Below are 13,686 nucleotides of genomic sequence, written 5' to 3'. Positions count from 1 at the left end.
TCCGTGTGTTCACTGGGAATCTCAACACTCTTGTGGCCAAGAAATCTGATGTGGAGGCAATCTTTTCAATGTATGACAAAACTGTGAGCTGCTCTGTTCATAAAGGTTTTGCCTTCATTCAATGTGTTAATGAGAGAAATGGCCAAGCTGCTGTGGCAGGAGAGGAGGCAGAACGATTGCTGGCCAGGTCTGAGATATTAACCTGGCTGCAGAGCCAAAAGTGAACTGAGGAAAAGCAGGTGTGAAACGGTCTGCAGCAGAGATGTACGGCTCCTCTTTTGACTTGGACTATGACTTTCAATGGGGTTATGATGATAGGATGTACAGTTACCCAGCACGTGTACTACCTCCTCCTCCTCCTATTGCTCGGGCTGTACTGCCCTAGAAACATCAGTGTGTATCAGGCAACACCTCACAAAGGGGCAAGAGTGGCTTCAATTCTAAGAGTGGACAGTGGGGATCTTCCAAGTTTGGAAAGTTGAAAGGAGATGACCTTCAGGCTGTTAAGAAGGAGTTGACCCAGATAAAACAAAAAGTGGATTATCTCCTGGAAAACCTGGAAAAAACTGAAAAGGAACAGAGCAAACAAACAGTAGAGATGAAGAATGGTAAGTCAGAGGAGGAGCAGAGCAGCAGCTCCGTGAAGAAAGATGAGACTAATGTGAAGATGGAGTCTGAGCGGGGTGCAGATGACTGCTGTGGAGGGGGACCTACTAGATGATGATGATAATGAAGATTGGGTAGATGACCAGCTGGAGTTGATCAAGGATGATGAAAAAGAGGCAGAGGAAGGAGAGGATGACAGGGACAGTGCCAATGGCAAGGATGACTCTTAAGCTCATGGTGGGGTTTAGAAACCTTATTCCATTATTTCCTTACCTAGGCGCTTGTCTAAGATAAAATTTTCCGCCAGATCCTCTCCTCTAGTATCTTCAGCACATGCTCACTGTTCTCCCCATCCTTGTCCTTCCCATGTTCATTAATTCATATTTTCCTGCGCCTAGTCCCATTTTCACTTCCTTTGACGCTTCTAGTAGTTTTGTTAAGTCTTACCCTGTAGATTTTGCTTTTAATTTTGATACCTCTTTATGACTTAACGATAAAAAGGATGTATGGTTTTTATCAACTGTCTCTAAAATAATCTCTTGTTATGCAGGGAGTACAGTTCTTTTCATTCATACAAAAGTTCAATAGTTGCTTCCCTAACTGCAAAGGCAATCTTACTTAGTTGAGTAGCTCCTGAAAGCAGCTTTGAGTTAGAAGTATGTGTGTTACACACCAACGTTCGTGTGCTGTGTGGGGCAGTTCAACACAAATGTAACAATGTATTTTTGTGAATGAGAGTTGGCATGTCATGTGCATCCTCTAGAAAAATAGTGTTATAGTCTTAAGATTTGTTTTCTGAAGTTGATACTGTGGGTTATTCTTGTGAACAGCCTGATGTTTGGGACCTTTTTTCCCTCAAAATAAACAAGTCCTTACTAAATCAGGAAAAAATTTAAACATAAATCCCCAACATAATTGTAAAGAGGGGAGACCTCTGTAGAAAACCACTCAAGGAACTTAATCAGCAAGAAAGTTATCACAGGTTGGACTGAGAATAGAAAAAAATTCTCTAACTCCAGGGACCCAGTGCAAAATAAAAATGTGGGGCCCCTTGTTAAAAAATTATAAAGAATTTCAAAATGGCACTAGCAGAGCATTAAATTAAGTGGGGCCCTGTGTGGCTGCATCGGTTGCATGCACATGAAGGGGTCTGTCTGGGGGTCTTTCTGGGCTAGAACAACTGTGGAAGTGTGGAAGCCGGGACAGCTCAGCTCTGGTTGGATGGAAGGAAAAGGGCCAAGATCCAAAATGCTAGCCCCACCCTGGCTGCCCCTGCTGACCAGTTTTCCGTCTTGAAAATGTGCACATGTCCTAACTGCATTGGTACAGACCTGATGATAGTAAGTGTGGCAGCTAACATCTACTGAATGTTAGTGTGCCAGATATTAACTGCTTTGCATGGATAATGCTTTAAAATCCTTACAATAACCCTATCCTAAAAAAAAAGATCCTCAAATCCTATAATATCCCTCATATAGCCCTATTAGGAAAATACTATAATTGAATTAGTTTTAAAGATGAAATCAAAGCTCAAAGAGATTAAGTGACCTGCCCAAAGTTATAGGCTGATGAGTATGGAGCCTGTTCTCTGCACATCCTGGGTCCATGGTCTTAACTGCTATTCTAATCTCCCAAGCCCACAGCACATCAACCCCTTCTGTACTCACGGCCTTGAGCACCCAAAAGGTCAGGTAAAAAGACTGGGTTCCCCTGGTTGGGTATAATCTCTTAATGTCCCATTGGCTTCTAACCCTTGCACCTAAGGATTCCTGTCTGGCCCCCAGCACCTTCAAGTCAATCAGGCCATCACTGGATCCTAATAGCAAATCGGGGCCACAGATCCTGAGACGTGGATGCCCTCACCAAGATGCATCACATTCCCAGCCATGACCTGGCCCTACTCCCACCACATGGTCAATAGGAATGGATTCCATTTCCTGGGCTATCCCCATGTTCTGGTCTCTAGAACTCTCCATCCCCAGGAGTACCACAGACTCTCCCAGGAAGATACCCAGCCATCCTCCCTAACTAGCTTTGTAACTGCAAATCTCAGGGTACCTGAAAGAGTCCCCCCATGATCTGAAGCATGTTATCTGCTCTCCTGGGGCTCTATCTCTGGCCCTCTGGTTCTGTGCTTTGTGAAATGAGAATAATAACAGCAAAAATGTATAACAGTGTATGTGCCAACGATCTTGTAAGGGAGATTCTAGTCTTAATCCAGTTTTCAAAGGGAGCAAACTTGGAGGAGTGACTTGCCCAAGGTCACAGCATGAGTGAAGTGGGTGATGCAGCTGTGATAGGATTAAAATCCCAACTTTGCACCTCACTGTCTCCTTGTGGCCCTCCCTGCTCTCGCTGGAATAAAATACCACAAGGAAGAGCCTTCTCCTCACTGCCTGGCTCCCTCATCCACCTTCCTTTCAGAGGCCTCTGGGGCCATTCAAATGCCCCTTCAAAGTGAGCCCACAGTCCCCTCTGCTGGCAGATGCCTCTCACCGCATCTCCTGTCTCTGATCTTGCATGGCCTCTATTAGTTGAGAGGTGTTTGGCTGCAAGCCATAGAAACCATCCCGGCTAACTTAAGGGGAAAAACGATGGAGGTTGAGGAGAGAGCTGGCATGACATGTTAGAAGGTTCATAGGGGCATCTCAAGGGCTCCCAGAAAGGGCCAAATGGCCAAGAAATTGTCATAGAAGGGCAGGCCTAGAGCATCCCACAGCAAGAGATCACAGAGCTTTCCTTCTAGAACACTGCCCAGAATATGACTCCACTGTGATGATAATGACATTTCTGTGCCTCTCTATTCAAAATTCCACACTCCCAGGAGACAGTATCTGATTGGCCCAGTATGAGCCAGGCGTTTTCCACAAGTACAGACTGAGGCTGCAGGGGTGCGTGCGTGCGTGCGTGCGTGCGTGCGTGCGTGTGTGTGTGTGTGTGTGTGTGTAGGTGGCCAAAGAATGGGGCAAGCACTGGTCTGAGTGGCTGAGCACCCCAGGGCTTGGATGAAGGAGGAGGGCTCTGTGCCAGGGACTGGCAATGGCAGACAGGAGGAGGTCAGAAAGGAAGCCAGCACCTGGATCAAGAGGTGATCCAGGTGACCCCTCCCACCCCTCCGCACTGTTAGTCCAAACGGCACCATTTTGTAAGCCCACCGCCATTTTGCAGCCCTTGGTTGAAGCAAAACATTCCACAGGGGTATGGGCTGTGAGAAAACAGCCTGCCTCTTATCATATTCTGCTGGGAGAAAGTGCAAGTAATACCACATTCTACCAGAACAAGGGCCAGGACCACCTCCTCGTGGGAACACGTAATCAACATCTTCCCAGGCAGCAAGTCATCCTGCCCAGGCCCCTCCCATGCTTATGAATACCCCAGCCTGTAAGCAGCAGTGGGCTCTGGCATTCGGCTTATCTCCCATCTCCAAGGGTTTTTGCAATATACCTGTGTTGCTGTAGAGCCACCCTCTCTGTGTGTGTCTTTCTTTAACCCTTGCCTTCCCTTTACAAAACCTAACACCCACCCTAATCCAGAGCCCACAATTTTAATCACTTTAGTTTACTGACATTTCTCCAAATTAGTTAAATTTTCAACTTCACCTTCAACTCAAAGCTCTTTCCCAGTCCCTATTCCACAGAGGGCAGACTTATGGCTCTGGTGGCTACAGGTGGGGAGAAGGCTTTTCCACACCTATCCCCTTCCTTTTGATTGCTTCTCTGCTGTGGGTTTTAGAAGGAGGAAGAAAGGAAGAAAAGGATTTCTCATGTGACTGCCCATGGTGAGTTGTGGCAGGCCATCTTCTGTGGGCCATAATGTCTATTCCCCTGCACAAATAACCACACATCAGCTGATTTTCATGCCCAAGAGCAGGGGTGATGTTCTAAATACTTAACAACTGGGCTGGGTGCGGTGGCTCACGCCTATAATCCCAGCACTTTGGGAGGCTGAGGTGTATGGATCACGAGGTCAGGAGTTCAAGACCAGCCTGGCCAAGATGATGAAACCCCGTCTCTACAAAAATTAGCCAGGCACGGTGGCTGGCACCTGTAATCCCAGCTACTTGGGAGGCTGAGGCAGGAGAATTGCTTGAACCCAGGCGGCAGAGGTTGCAGTGAGCTAAGATTGCGCCACTGCACTCCAGCTTAGGCGATAGAGTGAGACTCTGTCTCATTAAAAAAAAAAAAAAAAACTTAAAAACCAGAATGACACAGGTACCAACCCAGGAAAACAGTCACCTGCCAATCCCCGAGCAGGGTCCCAAAAGCTCCCTGCTGTGCCAGGCCAGAGGTAGGGGACAGCAGGGACTCCATTAGGTAGTTCGAAAGTCCTGGGTGTTCTAGGGGTGGGGGCAGAGTGGCTGGGGTGGCAGGTGGCACTTGGGGAAGTGGCTGTTTGCAAGCTGATTTGGAAATGTTTCAATATTTTAACAATTGCTATGGCAGTTGAATTTTAGCCTTGTCGTCACTAATCCAATTCACTGTCTATACACTCAGAGCTGGCAGTGTGGTTTCTATAGGTTTTGCTGGTGAGAAACTCAATCCTAAACCATTCTTTTAGGTATCGATGGTCCCTTGAAACATGACTAAATTTTTCTGTGGATCTCCAGCTGGCAGTATGCCATGTTCCTCTGCAGGAGTCCCAATAAATATTCAGCTCCCAAATTCATCTGGCCTCTTCATCCCCAGTTTCAGGGTCTATAACTGTGCTATCCAATCTAATAACCACAACCTACATGGATTATTTAAGTTAAAATTAATTTTTAAATTAAGCTAGGTGCGATGGCTTAGGCCTGTCATCCCAGCACTTTGGGAGACCGGGACGGGCAGATCACAAGGTCAGGAGATCAAGACCATCGTGGCCGACATGGTGAAACCCCATCTGTACTAAAAATACAAAAATTAGCTGGGTGTGGTCGTGTGTGCCTGTAATCCCAGCTACTTGGGAGGCTGAGGCAGGAGAATCGCTTGAACCAGGGAGGCAGAGATTGCAGTGAGCCAAGATTGTGCCACTGCGCTCCAGCCTGTCAACAGAGCAAGACTCCATCTCAAAAAAAAGAACAAAAAACAAAAAACTTAGTTTCTCATTTGCACTAGTTACATTTCAAATGCTCAATAGCCTCATGTGACTAGTAACTACCATACTAGATAGATTGCATATAGAATATTTAATCATTGCAAAAAGTTCCATGGTCAGTACCAAGTTATAGTATCTACCTTCTATAACTCTCAGGAACTGACCACTTAAGGGCTCAGTCCTTACCCTCTCCAACTGGCATTGCCACCACACCTTCTCCCCTCAATGTTTCTTCCCACCTCATCCCACCCTTGCCATTGCAGTACCAAGGCAGATTGACACATTGTATGGGTCGGCTCAGGTACTTCCCTTCCTGATGATACCCCAAAACTTCATGAGCTAATTCTTAATAGTCCCCCTTCCAGAGATTTGAGGAAAGGAACCATTTGAATACACCCACAAGAAATGAGAGGCGAGTACAGTCTGCCTTCCTTTACAATCGTAGTACTCCTGTCTCAGCCCTCTATAGAAATCTAGTGGTGACATAGAGAGATTGTTGGGCTGGTTATGAAGTTGGGCGTCTCTCTGCAAACACTGCAAGAAGGTGGCTGAAACTACAGTCTCCAGCACTCTGAATTTATAGTACCAGTCGCTTGTCTGTTTGCTCTCAATGCTATTCTCATTCTACTATGCTTCCCTCTGTCTAGCAAGGGGCTAGAAGCCTGTAAACTACATTTCTCGGATTCCTTTATCAACTGACTTCCCATTAGGTTCTGCCAGCGGGTGGCTCTTATGGGAGTTTGGAAAGAAGAAGGGAGAAGCCTGTTTTTCTTTCTCCAACAATGGAAGGAGCAGCAGCACAAACACTGGGGTGGAGGCAGACTCCTAGCCCTCTTCCAGTGGCGGTGGTGGCAGGTGCCCCAGCTGCCTTGGCAGCATGGTTCTTATGACCTCTAGCTCTGGCAATGACAGCCACAGCAACAGGTGACTTCAGACTTCAAGACTGCAGTATCAGTGAGAGTGTGAGCTCTTGGCTTCCTGCAGGGCAGGGGTGGTGGCAGGTCTAGTGGCGGCAGCAGCAGGTGCTCCAATGGAGTTTGCAGCAGTGCAATGAACACAGGCTCTGGAGAGCATCATTTTCTCTTTTGCCCCTCCTGCAATTAGAAATCTAGGGAACCTCACCATCTGCATTTTGCTTCTCCTGCCGTTGTAACACTTTTAGTGACTTCCTGCAATTAGAAATCTCTGGGCAGCCTCGCCATCTGCATTTTGCTCCTCCAGCCCTTCTAACACTTTTGTGTTGAATCTCTTGTATTAAATTCCCTCTCCAAACTAATAGAATGGTTTTTGTTTTCCCTGGAATGTAAGAAGTGATGTGTACCACTTCCAGAGCAAAGCCTTCAGAAGCAGGTGTGCCTCCTCCGCTTTCTCCCTTTTCACTGGCTGGAGACCCTAACGGATGGTAGCATCACAAGGTAGAAGGAGCCTAGGTCCCCAAAACCCCACAAAGAAGAGAACCTGGAACTGACCAGAGACTGTATATAAACAAAAAATAAAATTATATTGCATTTGAGTCACTGTATGTTTGAATCTATTTGTTACAGCAGCTTAATCTTTGCCCCAACTAATCACAGTAACAACTATGATTTATATGTTCATCATTTATATGTGTATCATTCTTACTCGTGCCAGGCACTCTGCCTCTGCTAAGCATTTTGTCCTTGTGAGTCCTCACACAACAAGTAGTTTCCTTGATTATTCCCATTTACAGATGAGGTAACTGAAATGCAGACAGAACTTGTCCAAGATCTGCCTAACTTGAAATCCTATTCACTTGGAGCTATAGATATATATGTAAAATATGTTTTCTGTTTGCTGCTTCTCTCTACCCTAATCCACCTTGCTCTGTGCCCCAGGAGGCTGTCTGTGAACTGCACTACTGCACTAACAGAGGCTTCTTTGCCCCCTGGCTTCCTGTGGGGTTTGGTCAATGGGAGACATAGTAGAAGAACAGCACATGGGAATGGAAGGAGGTCAAGGTATCTTTTTCCACCAACCTTCAATCTCTGTACACCAGGCCATGTGTTAGCAACGACGGTGTTCCTTTACCAAAGGCCACAGCTCTCAGTAAAAAGCTATCTCCTATAACAGCTCTGCCCCCTCCTCTTGCCCACTGAGGCCTGGGGGTGGTACTGGATCTCCACTGTTGCTAGCTTCACAGTGATTGGCAATATCCCGTTGATTTCTCTCAACTATACCATATCTTAACTATGTAAATAATTCCCTCATTGACCTATCTTTAATTATCCCTTTGAGTGCCATCTGTTGGATAGTACAGCTTGTATGTGTCCTTATAAACTCTAGGAGCCTCTATTGTTTTTCTCCACCAAGCACCTATTCACCCCTTTCTTAGAAGGAACACCTTCCTTGCTTAGCGTGGTGGTGGGGCATATGCTTTAGGAGAACTTGACCTGACTTCCCAGTTCTGGTGTAGGACAGTGACTCAAGCCTGGCCAATCAGAGTACTGCATACCATACCCCTGTCTTCAGCAACTGACCCTGAGATGAGCATGGGCTCCAAATTAGGCCAATGGGAACCAGCCCAGAACCTTGGCTCCAGTGGGAAAGAGAAGCTCTCTTCTTTTCTGTGGGACTCCAACCCAAGAGTATGTTTGCCTGGAGATGCCCGCAGATATGTTGTCTTTATGTGGATCCTGAGAGTTAAGCCAACACTCAAGAGAGCAGAGCTGAGCCCTGGAAAGAAGTCAGGTATTAATTATGTTGTTTAAGACCTACAATCCAGGAAGCCCTAAGGTCCAATCTACTTCTGTTGTTTTTTTTTTTCTTTCTTTACTTAAGCCATTACATTCTCTTTTTGCGTAACCCATCATAGGGTGGATTTTCTGTACCTTGCAACAAATCATAACTGACAAAGAAATATATCAAATTAATATGTGTTTTCTGCAAGCAAACAGAAATCACTTCTAGATAACCTAAGTCTAAAAAAATAAATCTGGGAGCTGTGGGGTGGCTTAGTGACCCAAAAGAAAAGCAGAAAAAGCAGATCTTGGAGAGGAAATTTAGCAGTGGCCCCTGGCAACACAGACAGCAGGAATGAATAGACAGCATCATCAGCACACTGCTCTGGGATAAAGCAGTGCTAACCATCTACATCCTTGAATTACTTTACTCAAGATTCAGATTTGCTTGGGGGAGGGAGAGAGAGAGAGAGAGCACGCAAGACACCTGGCCCGATAGTTCCCACCACAACCATACACAATTGGGCGTTATTACCGCAAACTGTAATTCCTCAAAGTAAAATCTCTGCTAAGCATTTTGCATATATTAACTCATTTTAATACTCAGAGTAGCCCTATAAAATAAATACTATTTTTGGTTGTCTGTTTCTTTGTTTTTGAGTTGGAGTCTCACTGTCACCCAGGCTGGAGTGCAGTGGTGCCATCTTAGCTCACTGCAACCTGGAGCTCCCAGGTTCAAGTGGATTCTCCTGCCTCAGCTTCCCGAGTAGCTGAGATTACAGGTGTGTGCCACCAGGCCCAGCTGATTTTTTTTTTTTTTTTTTTTTTTTTTTTGAGATGAAGTCTTGCTGTGTCGCCCAGGCTGGACTGCAGCAGTATGACCTCGGCTCACTGCAACCTCCGCCTCCCAGGTTCAAGCAATTCTCCTGTCTCAGCTTCCTGAGTAGCTGGGATTACAGACATGCGCCACCATGCCTGGCTACTTTTTTTGTATTTTTAGTAGAGACAGGGTTTCACCATATTGGCCAGGCTGGTCTCGAACTCCTGACCTTGTGATCCACCCGCCTCGGCCTCCCAAAGTACTGGGATTACAGGCATGAGTCACTGCACCCAGCCTGGTATGTTTTTAATAGAGATGGGATTTCGCCATGTTGGCCAGACTGGTCTCAAACTTTTGACATCAGGTAATTCACCCTCCTTGGCCTCCCAAATTGCTGGGATTACAGGTGCAAGCTACTGCTCCCAGACAATACTAATATCCCTATTTTACACATAAAGAGACAGAGACACAGAGAGGTAAAGTAATGTGCGTGTAGTCACACAGCTGGTAAGTGACAGCAGTGGATGCAAACTCAGGCAACCTAGCTGTAAGTCAGTGCACTTACCCCACTATACATATGGCTTCTCCAATAGAATAAGAGGAAATAGATATAGGACACAGAAAACCACAAGGGCCCCTGCAGTTATCATGCAAGGAGTTATGGGAAACTTCCACTCTCTCTGTAGCATTCTGTTTCGTCTCTTCCTTCCTTCCTTCCTTCCTTCTTTCCTTCCTTCCTTCCTTTCTTGCTTTCTTTCTTCTCTTCCTCCTCCTCCTACTTCTTCTCTTTTTCTGCTTTTCTTCTTCTTCTTCTTCCTTTCTTCCTCCTCCTTTCCAGAAAATAGAGAGATTTCTTATTTGTGAAATTTAAAAAAAATCCTGCTTAGTCAATAGTATAAAAGAAAGGAACCCAACTCTGGTGATCTCACTTTCTCCCAGCCACAAAGAAGACAGTGAACTATCTAAGACCTAGGGAAATTCCAGCTGTCATGAGGCTGCACTAGCCAAGGCAGAGAAAACCCAGGGAATCAGGAAGGCACTATTCATCATAAAGGCACTGTTCAGCACCAAGGAGGAGAGGAATGCTAGCACTTAGGTGAAACAAATCGAAGTGGCCACTGTCTGCAGACCTCTGTCCTCACCCAAACCCTGCTGGGCTCACTTCCCTCCGTGCCTGCTTGTGGGGCCTCCTGCACAGCCATCCTGTCCTGCCATGCAGTTTGATCTTGCCTCATTCTGCAGAGCCTGCTCCTTCAACAACGTGGAACGGGGGTTTGCCAAGACTCCAAGCTTAAGAACAGTAAGGCCATGGCAAAGCCCAAAAACTTAAACCACATTCCTCTGGCTCATAATAATGGAAACCCCAACTCAATTCTGGATGCTACCCCTTCCCAGGAACACAAGTCAGCCAGTGGTTAAGAATGCGAGCTCTGAAGTCAGACCTAGGCTGGAATCCCAGCTCTGTGACTAATGAGCTGTGTTACAATGAACAAATTGTCTACCTTTCTGAGGCTCCATCCTCTGCCATGAAATAAAGTAATGAAACCAGGGCTGAAATTCAGTCCCTATGCACTGGTACAGCTAAATTGGTTGTTAAAACATCAAAGTACGCCCCAGTTGATTGGTAAACAGCCATAGCCTTTGACTCCTCGCTATGCTCGCTTCTCCCTGCCTGCCTCACTGATCCAGTAACCTAAGTGTTAACTCTTGGCAGAACAGAGAGCTACTAAGACCTTGAACTAGCACTAAGGCCAGTATCTGTTCTGATTGGCAATGCCCATCCCTAAATGGAGTGTTAGATATTTTTAATATCATCCCTAGTAGTGGTCATCTTCTGGATTAAGTAACATGATGCAGATAAAGGACTTGGCAGAGTCTGGTGCACAGTGAAGCAACTCAGTTAATGTCAGTTGTTATTGCTTTAAACATAAGACTGAAAGGGACAGAGGGCAGGGTCCAGTATCAGGGTCACAAAGTTAGTATGATGAACAGGTGAAGCTAGGTTATGACTGGCAGCTCAGGAACAGTCACATGGCCCAAGATGATTGGTGGGTGAGGCTGTATGGGTAGTCCTGCCTGGGGATAAGATGGCCAGGAGAAGCCACACTCTGGCTCCCTTGCAATTCAGGAGGGATTTTTTTTTTTTTTTTTTTTGAGAGGTATCACTCTGTTGCCCAGGCTGGAGTGCAGTGGCGTGATCTCAGCTCCCTGCAACCTCCACTTACTGAGTTCAAGTGATTCTCCTGCCTCAGCCTCCTGAGTAGCTAGGATTACAGGCATGCACCATGACACTTGGCTAATTCTTTTTGTATTTTTAGTGGAGGTGGGGTTTTGCCATGTTGGCCAGGCTGGTCTCAAACTCCTGACTTCAAGTGATCCACTTGCCTCAGCCTCCCAAAGTGCTGGGATTACAAGCTTGAGCCACCATGCCTGGCCCAGGAAGTCTTCTTATTTTCACTACTTCCGCTTTACTGTACTGCTGGAAGCCCATGTCTTGTTCACCTGAGACAGAGGGACTGCTCCCAGGAGTTTAGACTTTGTCTTTCTAATACCTTGGGGAATCAGAAACAAATATTCCAATCTAAGGTCCTTACCCTTAGGACCTGAAGGACTATAAGGAGAGGCAGTATTGTGTACTGGCTAGGAGTGTGGGCTCTGAGGCTAGACTGCTGGAGTTCAAATCCCAGCAGTGGAGCTCTCTTTACTAGCAATGTGAACTTGGGTCAGTCACTTAACTGCTCTGTGCCTCGATTTCCTCATCTGTTAAGTGGGAGTAATAATAAAGCCTGCCTCACAGAGCTCTTATGGGGAATAAATTAGTTAATACATATGCTGGAATAGCACCTGGCACAAAGTAAGCTCTCAGTACATATTAGCTATTGTTAAGGGCCTCAGGACTCCAAGTGGAGCAGTCAGATTCATATCCACATACTTCTGTCCAAGAGACAGTCTTTCTTCACCCTCCAAGTTGAAAATTTCTCCCTGCTCCTCCGGACCTCCTGTGCCAGCTTCCACATTTAGCAGACTAGGAGGCCCAGAATTAGAAGAGTTTTGCCCATGGTCATAAATGGAATCATTGGCAAAAATGAGACTCAATGTTAGGGTTTCAGATGCCACTTCTAGTAACCCATGCTGATTCTCCCCACTTCTTCATGCCTTGGATTATGGTTACTGTAAGCAAGGGGAGTTCTCGCCCATCTTTGGGTCCCCAAGACCCAGAGCTGAGAAGGTATCAGGAAAGCAAAAGAGTTAGAGCTTCAAACACCTGTCTTTCATGAGTCATCAACCCATAGAGCCAAAGATGCGTCTCTTGCTAGAGCTGCAGGTTCCTTGGAGCCCTCAGCTCCCTGCTAAGGCCACAGAGAGAAGACATAGTCCGCAGCCGCGAGAATGAGAGCAAAACCGTTTCAAGCGGCAACGGGACAGTTCCTAAAGAAAAGGGACGACCACGGGTTCCTCCTCCAGCAAGCCTGTCTCAGTCGTTTCTGGGACCAGCTCCAGAAGCCTCTTCCCCACTCGTGGCAGATCTGTCCCCATCCCCCATCGCCCCGCCCCGCCCACCTCTACCTTCGCTGTGCCGACAAAGCCCCGCCTCTCACTTCTGCTCTTTAGGGTCCGCCCTCCGGTTAGGCCAATCCGCAGCCGCCCGCCCCGACTTTTGACAGATCCTTAGAAGTCCCTCCCCCGCACGTGGCCCAACCTGGGGATATCTGCTCCCCTTTTGCCCCCAGTTTGGCCTAAAAGGGTTCCTTCCCACCGCCTCGGTGGGGAGCTCTCAGAAGCCAGCGCAGCCCAGGCGGCCCGGCCGGGCTCTGGGGAGACCCCCAAGTGCCGGGAGGAGGTGTTCCCGGGGCCCTGAAAGCTTCCAGACCCGCTCAGTGTAAACCGCCTCGGGTTTGTGTCAACATCCGAGGCCGGAGACTGGCGGCGGCTGGGGACCGGCTCTGTCTACGGGACGGGAAGACGGGAGGGTGGGGAATGGAGGATCCATGGGTAGGCAGAGGGGTCCTTCTTAGGGAGAAAGCGAGAGGCCTCTTGGGGGTCCGTGAGAAAGGAGGAGGGCCTGTCTGAGAAGGGACCGGAATGAAGGGCCGGAGGGGTGGTTGGAGGGGACCCATGACTAGCGCGGGGCTAGGCTGGAAACTTCGCCACCCAGACCGCGCTCTCCGCGCGCACCCAGCACCCTCCTCTCTGCCCCACGGCGTGAGGGAAGTGGGTGCGCGGGGAGGGGGGACGCAGAGCCGTGGACAGGGTCAGAGCTGCTCACCAACCACCTCCTCCCTCTCCCTCCCAGCTCCTCTGCAGCTCCTCTCTGCCCCCCTCCAGTTTCGGGTGGGATATGGGTGGGGGGGGTCTCATCTTGTGACTCATCCCCTCTTCCGCCCCCACCCATGCTGGGGCCCAGGAAAGGAAGCTTAGAGATTCGGCTATGGTTCTCCCGTTTCCATAGCAACGGTGCAGTTGTTTTTGAGAATCCACTTCTATCGT

At 47.6% G+C, this 13,686-nt stretch overlaps 1 pseudogene; it reads left to right on the top strand.

The window, feature by feature from the left end:
* Positions 1-202: 202 nt before the first annotated feature.
* On the top strand, positions 203-1,141 carry LOC116529333 (annotated as a pseudogene).
* The last annotated feature ends 12,545 nt before the right edge of the window (positions 1,142-13,686 follow it).

Source organism: Sapajus apella, unplaced genomic scaffold (genome assembly GCF_009761245.1).
Source record: "Sapajus apella isolate SASKATOON/1434 unplaced genomic scaffold, GSC_monkey_1.0 scaffold62, whole genome shotgun sequence".
NCBI lineage: Eukaryota > Metazoa > Chordata > Mammalia > Primates > Cebidae > Sapajus > Sapajus apella.
Note: the sequence above shows the minus strand (reverse complement) of the source record. Positions and strands in the feature narration are given on the sequence as shown.